At 40.2% G+C, this 17,276-nt stretch overlaps 1 protein-coding gene across 1 annotated transcript in view; it reads right to left on the bottom strand.

Moving 5' to 3' along the window:
• JAZF1 (JAZF zinc finger 1) overlaps positions 1-17,276 on the bottom strand; it is a 195,055-nt gene that overhangs the window by 134,697 nt on the left and 43,082 nt on the right. The gene's annotated exons all lie outside the window — the stretch shown is intronic.

The raw sequence follows: 17,276 nt of genomic DNA, 5'->3' as shown, positions 1-17,276 counted from the left end.
GTTTGAGACGCCAAACCAAGCCTACGGGCATCGTGTTCCTCTTAACTCACGCTGATGAGTGAAGGAAGCTCCTTGTTTATCCAGCCAACAGGCAGAAAGGCTTCTAGTGTGATCTCACATGATCGCATTCTTACATCCTCCCCTGCCTGTATTCTCTCTCAGCGCTCCATATATGCAGGTAAATATAAACACTGACTGTCATACCATCTCTTGACTAGGTAGCAAATTCTGCGCATGGAGAGAGAGAGAGAGATGTGCACACATACACTACATTTGTGTATATATAAGCACGCATGTACAGGCAAGATGTATAGATATATTTACATACATCTACACCTGCACGCACACATTCATTCACAGGTAAATGACCACTTCATAAGCCCCATGTTTTCAGGACACCGTTAAGAAAATTACAGGAGCTCAGACAGCATTTCAGGCGTGAGGAAATAGCATTCCGGTTGCATGGGGAGCTGAACAAAGGGAACGATGTAAATGTGGAACCTTAGAAAATACAGACCGAGGATTTCTATCTTTAGTATTTCAGTAACTTCCAGTTTTTGTAGAGGTATCATAAAACTGAACTTACAGTTCACTGTGCAGGTACGCGTCTGGAGGAAGGTCAATACATTAGATATTACAGTTTCAGAGATACAGCTCACAGTAGCATTAAGGAGAAGGGCTTGCACATTTCATCAAGGTCTGGCTGCCCTGCAAACACTAAATCACTAGTGCTTGTGCTTCTGCAGATGGTTAAGTCGAACTATACAACAGCAGGAGCACAGAATTACCTTGCACTGTTGTGCACAAAGCATAATGCACAGTCAGATTTTGTGCCACTGCAGAAAAGGCGATGTTAAATGTTATGTAAAGCTATTGCCTATATATCCCTCCATAAAATGGAGCTACTGTTTAGACTGTATTAACTGCTGTCAAGTTCAGCAAAGGGAATTAAAGAGGGGACAGCCAACCATTTCCCATGCGGGCATGCATGTCGGACAGGAACCGTCCCTACGATGAGATTAAAACCCTGCCCCAGCATTCATCATCTCCTGACTGACACTAGGCAAACAACTACCCTAAGCCATATATCACATACAACAAGGAAGGGACTTTCTGTTTTCCTATCTTAACTTGCTAAAAGGCAGAGGGCTGCCTCCGCCGACATCCTCCTCCTTTCTGTCACTCCGGAAAGCATCTCGTCTCCGCATCAGACAAGCGGCAGTCTGGCAGCCACCGCTCTGCTATACAGTTCCTGCTGAGAAAAGAGTTGCGACAGCAGAATCTGAGTAAATTTCTCTGCAAAGCTCCAACACTTTATTTGCCTTGGAGTGCAGGAGAACTGGTAACTCGACATGTCAAAGCTATTTCTCTGCTGCTTCCAAATATTTTTCCTGCAATTCCTTTCCTCTTTTTGTGCCCTCCTCCACTGCAAGTATTCTAATCCACAGTAACAGCACTTAGGGCTGATTAAAGTGTTTGCAAATGACGACAAAAATATGTTCAAACAGCAGACGGCTTGCAAGGACAGCTCTGCAACAGAGAAGGAAAATAATTTATGAGCAGAAGCTGCTTTAAATTTGCAGTAGAATCATTACCTTCACCATCCTCAATGCATCAGGAAAGCAAATAATTGTAATTACAGATGGGACATAGCTCTTGCATGTTTAAAATAGTCAGTAATTGCTAGAGTGAAGGAAGTCAAGTCAAATACAGCAACTAATCTTCTTCTTCCCCAGAAATGAAACAGATGTAATATTACTTGTCTAAAATTAATCCAATCCTTTACTATTTTTTTAAAGGATATTAGTCTTCAGAAAAAATATTTGACTCCTACACTTTAAAAAAATAATTGCTTTAGGGAGATGTAATAACTTTTAACACATTTTTTTTCTTTTTTCTTTTTTACATGGGAGATTGATAGCACTTTTTCAATCTAGGCACTGTGCCTGTGGGCAGTGTGCTGGCTTCAACAATTCTCCAGCTCCTACAGCCCCCTGGTAGGCACGGTGCCAGACAACAGCTTACCCAGAAGAACTAAAAACGCACCATTGACTTCACTTGTAGTCTTGCCCAAACTACGCTCACGGTACTGGTTTCAAGACGATCCCGTGGTACAGCCTGACACACAGTTCTTGCAAAGGACAGGCCCTCTGCAATGAAAAGGAAACAAGCCATGCTTCACGGGCTTCAGCAGGCTCAGAAACTTCCCACAAACTCACTTCCAGTGGCAGAAAAAATTTTGTCTGAGATTAAAACATGAATGAACACCAGAGGATCGGTATGGAAAGGAACGTTGCTTGGAAAGTCCATTCTTTAAATATTTAACACATTGTTTAGTTCCTCCTGAAAACTCCCCTGTGCTTACAACGCTCCTCACCTCTCCATCACCCTAGATGACAAAGGAAGGCAACACACTGCACAGCCTGTTCACCACCTGAGGGCATAAAAGGAGTCTTTCTCCAGAAAATCTAACAGGAACACCACCCCTCTGACATCTCCATCCCAATAGCAAATTTGGTTACAACGGGCCAAAAGAAGAGACAAAAAAAGATGAGAGGGGACCTCAGGTAGTTAATTAGTCCACTCATCTGCCAAAAGGATCAGTGATACCATTCCTAGCATTTGCTTGAACAACTTCAAGAAACAGAGATACCAGTATCAAACTACTTCTGTCACACCCAAGTCTATCTTACTGCAAATTCAGGTGGTCGCTTTTTGTTCAAACATGCCTTTGGGGAAGTCCGAAGGGCACAGATTTCTCCCCGATTCTTACACAGCATCAGCTCTGACCCACTGAGGGCTCTGGGCGCTGGGACTAAGCTTGGCTGCCCTGCTGCTTTTGTTGACTCGGAACTGGACACAACCATTTCAGATCTGGCCTTCCCAGCACCACTAACAACAGTGAAACACAGGCTCTGCTCTGTGCTTCGGACCGAGGGGGCAAAGGCCAGGCACCACTGAAACGGGTCAAGAACTATTCACCGGCAGTGGGAACTAAATACTGATTTGCTCCCTGTACTAGCACGCCTGCCACACTGAAAACAAAAGCACAGAACGAGCGTTCGGTCTAGAACCAAGCTCTCCAGAACCTAGTCCATCCATCACTGTCTGCCTGGAGCCGATTCCCCTCTAGTTTGGCATCCCTCTTACAGCACACGTTTACAGTTACTACCCCACAGCGCTCTCATGAGAAGCTACGTGAAAAGCCTTAGCACAGACAAGACCAGGGAGAAGGAAGAGATGCTCCCTGTAGAGAAGAAGCAGACATCTGATAAGAACAAACACCACAGTTCGTTGTTACTCTCTCAATGATTTGTCCCAGTATCTTCTGAGGAACCAAAAATAAGATAACCAATCTTCAATTTCTCCATTCAGCCTTTTAAGGGGTAGGCAGTAAGCTGGGTTTTTTTCTAGTATACATATATAAAAAGAGCTTATTTCTAGTATACATATATAAAAATTCCTGAAACGGGTACCAGTTACTTAGAAAGCGCAAAGTACTTCCCTTTCCAACTCACAACATGAAGAACCGAGCCTTAGAAATGTCTTTATGCAGTAAGTTATGGACACAATTAAAGAGTTTTCATACTAAGCAATCGTAACTCATAATGAGACAATCATATATTTTTAAGCCACCAATGCAATTGATTTAACCAAAGATATAACAAAGCACAATTTAGTCCATCAAATCCCACACAAACTAAGTTCACTTTCTACTCCCTTCCACATCTTCATCTGAAAAAACCCAGATTTTACCAAGGGAGGCATCAGAGCAGATAGTTGTTACTTTTTTTTTGGTTTACCCAGCCAATGAAAAAAAAAATATCCCTAATATTACATAAAAAAATCTCTCTTCATTATCTACTTTTGTTATCTACTTTGCAGCCTAGTGAGTCTCAAAACAGGCAACTGAGCCGCAACTTTACCAACAAAGGAAAAGCAGAGAAACAAATGAAACACCCAGCTAAGGAGTATCCCTCAGGGAAGCGTTAATTCCAGTGAAGTCAACCCTAACACTGAGCAATGGAGGAAGCCACAAGCAAACTTGAAAATCCTGATTAAACAAAGGAGAAGAAAAAAAAACCCCTATGAGCCTGCAAGTTCTCCAACCATTTGCTTTTGGTATCACTGAATGACACCCAGTTTTGAAATTAACTTGAGCTAAGTTTTCAGTTAAAATAGGACTTTACTGTAGTACTGCATTCTTTCTAGCTTTTTTTTTTTCTACATTCTTCCTGTGTTCTAACCTATATTTATGTTCCCTTCTTTTTCACCAGCCAACTCTGGAACACCTAGCGATGAACTACTTACGAGTTTACCTAATCTAGGATATGTAAAGGCATAGGCACTTTTGACATTTAAAAATGCATTTTAAGCCTTAATTTGACAATAAATACTTGAAACCATGAGTATTAACAATGCTGTAAAGACAAAGACAACAGATAAAATAACAGTGAATTGGTAAGGAATGGGAGTATTTCTCCTAGCATGAAAAAAACCCCACACCAAAAAGCCACCCTCATATAATGTGTGGGAACAGATCCGCTCCAACTAAAAAGACAAAGTTGAAACACTTGAAGTACATGTTTAGGATCCTAGACTTGGCTTAACTCAAACAGCTTTGATTGGATGGGGTCCCTCAACAGTATTAAAACTGCTCTAATTGCATTCTTCAAGCCAGCTGAAGGCTGACAGCTTCCGCTCTCCCGCTCGCTATCAGGGCACATCAAGGACTTCTGTTATGAGAGGAGCACCTGGTCCAAATTTATTTCAACGGCCCAGAGCAAAATGGGAAGGTGCTTAATGTTCAGCCACAATGGTGACATTTTTACGATACATCTAAAGTTCAGAAACAAACAAATGAAGGATTTGAAAGGCGCACGAACAGAAATGGTGACAATAAAAATTCAACATTAATATATCAATTTTAAAACAGATACCACCCATATTCTTGTGGGTAAGGCCAAAAGTTCAAGGCAGAGAAAAGAAGAAACCTGTGTTGCTAGCTTGGAAGCTGGGGAAAAAAAAACCAAACTCTGTAACTTCTCGAAATAAATGCTGACCTTTTACTAAAAATGACATATTTAATTTCATCCTGCTAGATGACTACAAGTAGTACCACTCATTTCACCCGAAAGTGGCACATTTCAGCTTTAGCAGAATAACAAGTGATACGAATGGAAAATTCTTCTACTTTTTATGTTAACTTGACTGGTTTGTGCCCCTCCCCAGTGCTAAAAATCAAATTAACTGGAGGTGCAGGGGGAGATGTACACAGGCTAGTATTATAAAATCTTCAGATCAGTAGTGAGGGACGATTGAATGATTACTAAGAAATTTATTATAGTGTTAAAGAGGTTTTAATAATGTATCTCAATTTCTTTCAAAAATACATTGCTATTTTTAATAACCTTTATGAACATGAAACTCTTGTGCAACTCAAAATCAGGCAACTATTTAGGCAGCTACAACTAAATTAAAATTACCATTATTATGTAAATTTATAGAAGATTTTTCATGTACAGAATGACTGAAGATCAGACAGTACACTAAACTTTTTTTTTTTTTTAATTTTGGAAATTGAAACTGAAGACATTGTTTCACAGTAATCAATGCATATCCACGCAGCGAAGCAAAGACTATAGAAAAACTATGCAATGACATAGGAAGTGTCAATTAACTCTTTATAAATTACAGCATTTAGGAACAATTTCAAATGTGTCTTGCAAAAACATGACACATTATTCTATATTAAGCTATTCTGTGCTATTTATAATAAAGATCTGAGATTTATGCCTTGGAATTTCTATTGAGGTACAAGAACATACTGAAAAAGAGCAAGTAAATTCTTTAATGGGTATACGGGGTTTTGTACTGCGGTAGAAAGCATCTATTTCTCCTACTTGGCAATTACTGGCTTACTTTCCAATCAGTATGTATGTCCAGATTTGCTGCCTCATATGAAGTTATTAGCATGCACACATGTGGTATTTTTGTTTACCAAACAGATAAAAGTGTAGTTTAGTAACCGACTGAGAAAAGCTGCAGTACAATCTAAACGACTAAAAAACCAGGAAGACTGACTCATTCAAGAAATATATAACATACCTGTTCAAAAAAAATGCATACATGTGGTGCTTAGGGACATGGTTTAGTGGTGGACTTGGCAGTCCTGAGTTAGCCAGTGGAACTGATGATCTTAACGGCCCTTTCCAACCTAAATGATTCTATCCAGGTAAATCTTTGAAAGTTAAAACGTTAATCCCAAGTAATTTATGGAGCAGTTAATACTGCATTTTCTTGTAATCTTAAACTGCAGCTCTGCCCTCTCATGCAGCTTCCCCTCTATTCTGCACGGTGAATTAGAGAACAATGCCCAAGCACAGGCTTTTCTTGATGGCATCTGCTGATACCAATCATTAGTATTATCAGGACTACTGTGCTTGATCAGCACCATACTTCTCAGAAGTATTTTCCTTCTGTTCGCTTACTATTAACCGGGACAAGCTTCCTTGAGGTCTTTTTCAAGAACAGCCTGACTTTAAGAAACACCACGTTTCCTTATTTTACCTACATAACACTTACGCTGACAATTTTTGGCGTACTAACAAACATCATCTTTTCACTAAGCAAGCAATGACTGTCATTAAGTGGCACGTAACAGCATTTAAAGATCTTTAAAAATCCAAATCCCACCCCACTTTTCCCCAAAGCCTCTAATGAAATAAACAGTTTTTAAAGTAAAAAAACCTCATGAGGAAAGAGAGAAGACATGTCAGGAGAAACAGATGGAAAGTGGAAGAAAGAGTTAACAAAAACTGCAGTACACCTCAAAATGAGCTATAAAAGTTCCATAATGAACCTTCTAGCCCTGAACTCTCTCTCAGGCGCGTTCACTTATATTTCTTTATGCTGCTATCTCTCACTGCAAGTATAACAAGAAAGTTAAAATGTAATTTTACATGTAGGTATATCACCTCAAATTAGCAACATAAAATTACTGACATTTATTCTAAAGAAAGCCCTACTGGCTAGAGGTAAAATGCTGAACTAGCATCTGTCAGTACTGTTAATTGAGGTAAGGTTGGGAACTATAAAGTACTATTAAAGGAGTAAAATAATACCAAATGGAAATGCTGAGAAGGTACACTACCTTTCTGACACTCTAAATTATTATCCCGATTAAAGTAGCTAGTATGTTTGACTCTTAAAAGTGCCGTGAGCAGTAACGCACTTCAGAATGGCAAGGAACATTCTTATGGGCCACAGTACCTGAAAAAAACACATTAAGAAATTCTTGCATTATAATATCTGTGTGTTTGATGTGTTTTTAAGGAAGTGTTCCATCTTCTGTAGTTTTAAAAAGCAACCATCTTTTTTAGCAAAAAGCACAGATGTCATATTTTCACCTCCAGCTTCAGCAGTTCCACCTGATCCTGCTTAGCTTAAGTTCCGAGCAGATCCTTGGACCACAAGCTACTTGCAAGATTCCTGCCATCATCTTGTGAATGGTGACAACAGGGTAAAATCCGACACTGGATTAAAGTAAAAACTAAGTAAAACAAATCTAGAGGACTAAAAAGAAAACTTATCCAATTTTACCTTTTTTTCTTCTTTGGCTTATCTACCCCTTTAACACCACAGTATGACAAAACCTGTAGAGCTCTGTCTATTCATTTGGGAACACCCCACAAATTTTACTGTGGCATCTACACGTCTTCTAAATAAATTCAATTTAGGAAACAGACATTCCTTCTTCCTTTTTCAGGAGGAACAGCAGGGGAAGAAAATAAAAGACTGTTCTGATCCTCATAGTCGGACTTATACCTACAATTTGTTGCTAGCCTCAGCTTTCAGAAAATTCCGAGACTTACACAACACCAGTAGCCATGATACAAAATTAAGGCAATACGAAGAACACTCAGAGATGAGGAGGGCTGTATTTCATTTACTTCTGTGTGACTAAATGCCGTAGGCTAATTTATCAGCAGCTACCCGCTCTTTGAGGAAAATAATGAAACCTGAGGCTAACAGTCACAACAGTATGTCTGCTCTGCTTCGAAGTATTAAGCTGTATCAGTTCAAAAGCAAAGATCCTATGGGATTTGGTTTTGTACAAAATGCTCATATGAGGAAACAAAATACAGTGTACATTACTGACTTACTAAAAACTTTCACAATAGCACTAGTTAACAAAGAAAAAGTTCATGCCTTCCCCTTCACCCCCCAGATAAACTGAAAAATTTGGACCGGTTTAACATTTGGGCATACTAATACAAAGCCAAATACAGCATACTTCAAGCTGAAAATAATTGCCAGGCTCAGGTATATAAAACTTATGCAGGTCATTCACAGAATCCTTAATCTCATGAAGCTCAGCAAGAAGCGCAAAGTCCTGCATCTGGGGAAGAACCACCCCAGACACCCCCAGTATATGCTGGGGGCCACTCAGCTGGAAAGCAGCTTGGCAGAAAAGGACCTAATGGTCCTGGTGGACCCCAAGTTGAACAGGAGCCACAATATGCCCTAGTGGCAAAGGCGACCGTTATATCCTGGGCCGCATTAGACAAAGTATTGGCAGCAGTGCTGAGCAGAAGTCCCTCCCCTCTGTGGGAAGGTGCTGGTGCTGGGGCCAGTGCTGGGCTCCCCAGCACAAGACAGACATGGACATGCCGGAGGGAGTCCAGCAATGGTCCACCAAGATGATGAAGGAACTGGAGCGTCTCTCCTATGAGGAAAGGCTGACAGAGCTGGGACTGTTCAGCCTGGAGAAGAGAAGGCTCAGGGGGATCTCATTGATGTGTACAAATATCTGAGGGGAGGGTGCAAAGAGGACGGAGCTAGGCTCTTTTCAGTGGTGCCCAGTGACACGACAAAAGGCAATGAGCACAAAAATGAAACACAGGAGGCTCTGTCTGAATGTCAGTAAACACTTTTTGACTGTGAACGTCACCAAGCACTGGCACAGACTGCCCAGGGATGTTGTGGAGTCACCATCCTTGCAGATATTCAAAAGCTGTCTGGGCACGGTCCTGGGCAGCCTGCTCTAGGTGACCTGGCTGAGTGGGGAGGTTGGACAAGATGATCTGCAGAAGCCCCTTTCGATCTCAACCATTCTGTGATTCTATCAAAGAAGCTTCAAAAATTTTATGTGCACTTTACAGTCGCCAAAGAAGTATTTTCCATATTCCAAGTGATCTGAAAGTCAGGGGTTTTTATGGGAGACTGCATGTATGCACACACACATGTGCATATACATGCAAACATCCTCACTGTTTTAAAGGACAGACCATCAGTATTTAATTTTTTTACCATCTCAAGAATTTCACATCCCAAGGCCTTCCAAAAACCACCTAGCTTGAAAAGTCATAGTGAATCTACTGCATATGAACAATTTTTGAGAGGGGAAAAGGACACAGTTATTCTTGAGTTAAGAATGTCAGAATAGTCCATCAAGCTAATGAAGGAGTTACTTGCTGTAAAAAAGTCCCTGATTTCACAAAAAGAATAAAGAAAAGCCTCAAAAGCCACAAAGTTATCCCCTGTATTTTGTCAGCATTCAGGTGACAGCCATACTTCAGAATTAGCAGAAACGCACCAGTTAACTGGGGCATTAAAGCAACCTCTGCAGAGCTGGACAGTTTGTAAAGTTCATTAGCACCCAGATTACCTTCCTACAGACTCTTTGAGCCCCTCACGATCATCTGAAAGATCATTAGATTCTGACACATTGTTCTTATACATCTAAATGACCTTTCAGATATGCTCTTCAGGTTCTCACTGTTAACACTGCATGCCAAATGTCACCAAAATTTTTTTGAAGTTAAGTGTCACCAGAAGACGTTTTGACAGGCCATTCTGTTGCTAGATACAGCAACGAATTATGCTACACTGGGGATGAGGGACTGGGAGAGAGAAAAAGCACCTGATCCCTAGTCAGGTACGCCGTTACTGCTGGTATCTTGCAGAGTTGTCAGCATATACACAGAGCCTTACAGGGGACGGAGAGACCACTGCTCCAAGTACCTCAAGGCTCCTGGCATCCTCAATTACATAGGGCGTTTTAAAGACATCAGGGTAGCTGGAGAAAACAGTCGGCGTGGGCTGCACGACGGGGCAGCTCCCCAGTCCAAAGTACCACCTAGATTCCCAAACAGGGCCAGCTTTTTCCCAGAGTGACCAGTTTCAATGAAGGCAGACTGATACACTGTTTTCCCCAGACCTCACACGTACTTTGGCATGCGACCACTGAATAAATAATCTCTTCTGAGGCACAGGCTCAGCTTACACCTCATCACGCGAGCAAAAAATAGGACAGCAGGCAGTGCTCCAAGACAGCTCACATTATCAGAATGAATATAATCACTCCTTCCTGCAAGCCCACTGCACCTCTAGGTGTGAAGAAAGCAGACACACTAATACTTTAAGAGGATTAGGGAAGACAGGAGAGGTGGTCAGGGGACCCGTTTTTATTGGAGAAGGGCAAAGACGCGTTGCTTCGTCTGTACCAGTCAGTGTCCTTCTTTTGACTTGCTAGTCTTTCTCTTCCAAAGAGCTTCATGGCAGTAAGATGACCCGATTCAAACAAACATCTGAAAAAGTCTGCCACATCTTCTGAATCAATCAGTGTAAATGAGAACCATGAGAAACTGGGTGTGAATGAGCAAACAAGCATCAAAAGACAGGAACTCATACAGCTTTGACTTCACAGGGACAGCCAAGAACAATTTTCAATTAAGGAGTTCCTGGTAACTCCCAGAAAACTGAAATATTACTAAGAATTATTCAGCAGCTGGAATAGTAGGAGACCTTGGGTCAGAACCGCATGTTCCTTTTTTCCCTCTGAAATTGCCGTCTTCTTACCAGCATTATCTAGTGCACCAGGAGCACTCAGGACCATGGGCTCACACGGCAGGAGAGGGAAGTTTCCCCATCCTCAGGAGCATGGCTGCACCTTCAAACATGCTTCAGCGGCATTTGAAGACAGTTCATCTGACCACCACCACCACCATTACAGGATGCTCGTCACACTGCAACAGTGTTAGAAAAACGCAACATTCCAGAGAAGTCAGCCTTCCCAGAGCCATACAATGCACGACATTTATTTGTTATTAGACAAAGAGCCTGCCAATGGAATTTTAATGAACAAGTAATGAACAACCACGACCAACCTGCTGGACAAGCAACATAAAAGAGTCTTTTAATGCAAACCAGCAAATTATAATGTCGTAGGACTTGCATGAAATTTCATATCATACACACTGAACATGTGAACTAGACAGTGGTGCGTGTGTGTGTGTCTGCTCTACATGCTACCTGCCAAAGCAGACTGCCTACAGCTTAGTCAGGAGGAGACTTAACAACTTTGTGAAAAGACAGATGATAAAAGGAATTGAGAGGGTGGTATAAAGTAACTAGCTTCTCCAAATAAATACTCTCCACAGCTGTAAACTAGATTTCGAGTTCCTGGGGAAGCAGGAACAAATCCTCAGATAAAAACCGCATCTACTTAATGAATAGATATGTGGGAGCAAAGAAAGGCTGACATTTCTATAGCAACAGAGTTAATGGTGCATGGAAGTATTTAATTCCACGTTTTCAATTAAATTTTCTGGCTTTCACTGTTTGGTGGTGGGTTTTTTTTGGTTACAATGCAGACTACTTAGGATATTCGTCAGGGTTTGGGAGGACACATATTTAAGAACTCTGAAGCAATAACCTAAGTTTAAATACAAAATGGGGCTGACTTTATTCCATCTACAAGCCTTCCCCACCCAGAAAAGTTTCCAGAAACACGAGCTGAACCTTGAAGTTTGTTAGATGCTCTTTCCCAGGCCTGTATAAACCAAAAGCAATAAAACATTGCAGGCAAAGCATTCTGATCTTAGACACCACGTACAGTACTTATAGCAACCACCCTATGGAAGTCTTGTTATTGCTGCCTATTAAAAAAAGAAATCTGAAAACCAGAAAGTTAAAGCCTTGCTGCTGTGGAGTAAAAGAATGGCCTTTTTATGGTGTGCTACTGCTGCCTTAAGGGGTAAATCCTGTTTAGGGCAAACCCTAGAAACAAAAAAGCCCAGCATCATTGTTGTATTAAACAGATCCCTCTTTTTGCTGATTTTATGGCACACGTAGAGCCAAAAACCTCCTTATCAGAACAAATGTTCAACTACTTACTTTGGAGCCAATTAAAAAGGATTGTAAGATGACTTTTAAATTAAGGCTTTCAAGATATCCAACCAGCCAAGTAAACTGTGAGAGCCGGATGCCCACCCTCAAAAGGTTTAGTGCTAGCGTCCCACCACCCACTCCCTCTTTTTCATAAATAAAGTTATTTAAGATTCCAGGTTCTTTCTTTGATATATGCAAGCTGCTTTTGGGGAGGACTGGTCTTTTTATTTGCAGATAGGATGGGCGTAGGGGGAGGAGGGAGGGGGAGAGAGGAGAGAATCAAAGCTATGCAGCTTAAATTTATATTACAAAATGGAAAAGTTGTAGGCTTCTAAAAATCACGGTCATGCTAGAAATTATATGCCAAAAACCCAAAAGTGAATAAACTGGAGAGCTAATGTCAGTAAAACAAATTAAAGTATCCCAGGTTAACTTGTATCTTTAAAACAAAAAGAGGCTAAGCTAGATTCTTTACCAAAAGCTGTACTATTTTGAAGCAGCAGGACTTGCAGTAATGGAAACAACCATCATCTCAGACTCTCTAGACTTTTTTTTTTAAAGGTATTTAGGTACTTAGAGAAAGAAATATATTTTAATTGATTCCTCCTCTGCTATTTCTATCTATAATGCATAAAAATGATAGCTAGCTAAACATCTTCTGTTTTAACTAGCAATAGGAAAGAAGAGGGGAAAGAAGTTTCAGTAGTCTTTGAAAAGCATAGACATATACAGCAAGAAAAGATTAATAAAACTTAAGACACTTTAATTAATTATATGGTAATGGGCCAGTTTTACACTTCTTGTAAATACATCCCCATTGGAAAGATGTGTCACACATTAAGGTCCAATAATTATTTATCCTATCACCAGGTTTGAATATGGGAACACCTTTCTGGTATATGTTACATGTACTGTTTTCAGCTTGCTTTGAAATCCAAACTGTGTAAAAGCAAGAAGAAAAAAAAAAAAACAACCACAAACCAAACACAACAAACCCAAACCAGGAATGTGTATTTAAAAAACAAACAAAACAAAACACAACCCCACATTTAATACTGGATTAATGACTAAGAAAGACCGTTTAAAAGCATTCAAAAAACCTCTACTATAATTTAAGAAAACTCACATCTTATGGTGCTGTTTACCACCAACAGCACAGAAACCTCTCTAGGACTGTTCTACTCCATTAGATGAAACACACACAAAACATTACTAAAGTAAAACCTCTAGCAGGTAATCAAAGTATTAATATATTTTGTATTTCTAACATAACACATTAGACCCTGTTTAAAATCAGCTCTTAAAAAATTAATCCTTTAAAAAAGATCACACATGGGGTCAGTGATATTTTGCTACTAGAAGTCTATATACATTTATTGAAGTTAACTTAGCCCAGGTGAGGATCACACCCAAATCCTTGTATTTAACTGAATATGTTTTTAATGCCTTTCCCCCTGACCTTCACACTCCATTGCAGCAATTATATTTTATCTATAAATTGGTGTTTAGTGTTGGTTTATGTTGTGGATAAAAACTTCAAGGTATTAACACTACAAGAATTTTTTAGAAGTTACTGCACACATACCATGTTTTAAAAATATTTATGACAAAAGTATATACATGTATGTATGTGTCTACATATAGACACCCACACAGAACCTAACTTCCACTAAGGAGCAAAAGGTAGCAACCTTTAATCTCAAAACCAAAGTAGTTTCTCAGCTACAGAAATACCACGTACAGATGAAAAAAATAGCACATTTGTGGGTCTTACCTTTGTCCAACTGATATTTTTTTTTTTAGTATATCTGTATTTTAAATGACTTGCTTACAGTGGTATAAATTTCATCCCAGAGTGAATTTTTATGATGGAGTTATAAACCCCTAAAGAAACAGGGTTTACAATGGAAGTGCTGACATAACTAACTATAGCAGCACTAGCAGTGCCTCTGTAATCAAGGCACATTATATTTATGAGGTAGGTAAAAGTCTGTAACCATCAATCACTGGAATCATATTGACAGATTCTAAGTTTGAGGTCCAACAGAATTGATGTATTCAGTTTCTCACACCATCGATATGAAGCGGAGAATTTGCAGGCACTTTTATGGGCTTAGGCTTTGACATCTTTACAGAAATCAGGGAGGGGCTGTCTTGCTGAAACATTTCATTAATCTGCTGCCTCAGCATTTCCAGGTTTTGCACCAACCTTTTGCAAAACGCTAGAGAAGTAGATTGTCCAGAAACCAAGTGTGACCTTATTCACGTAAGTATGCTTCATGAGCTGGTCATTACAAACATTAATGCTAGGTATATTCGCTAGACGTTTAAAATCATACCTGAGAATGATTAATCACCCAAAGAATATCCAACTCCTAAATTATAACTCAACATCCCTATATAAAACAATCTAAAATGTCAGCACCTCAGTCTTTATGATATCACACCGTTCCAATAATTCTGTTTTACAAGTAAATTCCTATTATACATTAATAAGTGCTGTTGGTGGCTAAACTTCATGCCTTTGAGTAATGACCAGGTTGAAGGCAATTAGGCTGGCCAGGTGCAGCTGGGTTAGGTACTAATAAAAAGTTTTTAAATTTTACTATTTCCGTTTGGATTTTGGGGATGCATTCCAATCTGCCCAAATTAGGGAGGAAATTGTTTCCATGTTTTCAGCTGTTCCATGGTCTGACTATTACTGACCGATAACCCACACGGGTTTTTTTATTTTTTTAAAACTTAAACACACACACTCACTCACAGAATCCAACGTTCAACTTGTCAGAGCAGTACAACAGGAAAACTAAGAAACTATTCTGTAAGTTTGCAGAAAGAGTTTTCAATTCAGTCACAGGGCTAGCTGGGCTTGAGTGAAACTTGTCTGAAAATAGAAAATCTGGGTTGATTTTCAAAATCTTTACCTATATTTAAATGCAGAACAAGAATTGAAATGCTACTGTGCCATCCTCCCTCCTTCCATTCTTCTGAAAGTCTAGACTCTTGTGAATGTGCTTTCCTTCAAAATTACCTGAAATCAAGCTGACTTAATACTATTTACGCTAATTTTAAAAGCCATGTTTTTAATGAAACGCACGTAGAATGTGAAATGCCTGTGGTTTAGGTCCTAGAAGGAAGTCTGTCTGAAGTAACTACTACAATCAGCCCGTAAGTCTTCCGCGTGTGTACACCTGCACTTACGTACACCCTCCTGCCCTCCTGCCTTCATACACATTCTCATGTGTGAATCTTACTCCAACACAGCCTGAAGTCAAGCACACGGCATCACACCATCCGTGGCCAGAGACATCAGGAAACCTCCAACATTTCTTCTCACCAGAATTTTCTCAGAAGGCAAAGCTGCCACCAGGGACCTGAGGGGCTCAGGGCCCAACGGGCTATCCTTCTCCCCACAGATGGGTCCCGAGGCCCCCAGCTTCTCCGCTGCATTATAAAGTCATTCCCTCACACGAGGATTGACTTCTGAAAAACGGGACCAGAGACATAGATTCTTTCTAGGTGCTCACAGCAGCATTTGTCAATTTTCATTTTCTACTTGTAAACCATAAAGAGGTGCCACCTTGGCTCAGGAAGGCCTCAAGCCACAACCTGCAGGTGACGAGAAGAATATTCTCCAGCAGGATCAGCACAAGCTCCCCCATTCCTACTGCCCAGGAAGGCATCCTCAATGAAGCGTGGGCCAAAATGCTGCTTAACGGGGACCTTAGTTCTGACTGACTACAGCCACCTCGGCGTAAAAGCTGACAGCAAAGCAACCATGCCGAGAACATACCGCACCAGCCGCTGGGTGACTGTAGAGACACACTTTCCGCCATCCCAACACCCCAAGTTCAACCTAACAGGCTCTTTGATAAACAGATTTGTATTCCAAACTCTCTTTAAGCCCTAGGTAGAAATTTAACTTTAAGAAATCTACAAAGGTCCAACAGCATTAACAGGAAGGCAGCAGTGAAAGGGACAGGATTTAGCCACAATTAAACTGCAGCCTCATCTCGTTCTGTAGCTTTTGCACAGATCTGAGCCTAGGGGAAAAAAAAAACATGGATTTTTGAAACCAGAACAGAAGTATAATTCTATGTGCCAATTTAAAAAGCCATCATTAATGCCTACAACTCGTAATCTGAAATTAAACACGGCATATATTTACTTTTTTTTTTTTTTTTTTGAAGCCATTACTTTGCAGGCAAAATGAAATAGTGGTGCAGCATGCAGATATGGGCACACAGGGAGCTCAAAAGAAAATTACCTGCTTTGCTTTCCCACAAGCAAGCAGTGCCCTGAGGAGGCAGCATGTAGGCATGTATTTAAATATGCAGAAAACTGTTCTGAATCACATGCTTTGCTCAAACTGCCTCCCCTCTCAAGGGATTAGTGAAGTACCACACACACACGCAAACACCATCAGGAAATGCAGGTAGAATGACAGCAGGATATTCAACAAAAACTCACTAAAAAAATGCCAAAGCCCTTGCTTTTGTGAGTATCAACAGGAACAGATTCTTACTGTCTGTAATGTCTCAGAATGTCTTCATTTGGAAGTGTTGCTAGGCTAATTTTAAATGTGCTTAACTAAATCAAGAGGTTCAAGAAACAGATCATCTAACACTGATTACGCAAGTAAAATGGGAACAATTATCAAAACCTGCAAACCCTATCTATTTTTATACAGGATCCAATATAAAACAATTATATTCAGTTTTCAGGTAAGTCAGTTTGATAACACAAGCGATTAATACACGCAATCCCCAGAACCCTCCCTGCAGAACTCTGCGCATTTGCAGAACTCTGCGCATTTTAAAACCCAATTGCTTAGTCAGACCCGGTCAGTAAATTACATGAAAATAAATCAGGCTTAAAATATTTTTTTTTTTTAAATAAATAAAAGGTATTAAGTTTCCAGGTAATTTTCTCAAATTAGTTAACTAAATCTCCAATTCAGTCATGTTGCCTTAAACGTTACAGGAAGGACTATGGCTTCCAGTCACAAAGATTCTCAAAAGCGATTACAGTGCTGTGAGAAAAAGCAAGATTACAGACAAGCACCCCCCGCGTTTGCTCTGTTCATAAATAAAACCGGAGGC

Source organism: Falco rusticolus, chromosome 4 (assembly GCF_015220075.1).
Source record: "Falco rusticolus isolate bFalRus1 chromosome 4, bFalRus1.pri, whole genome shotgun sequence".
Classification (NCBI taxonomy): domain Eukaryota; kingdom Metazoa; phylum Chordata; class Aves; order Falconiformes; family Falconidae; genus Falco; species Falco rusticolus.
This window is presented reverse-complemented; position numbering and strand designations above follow the sequence as displayed.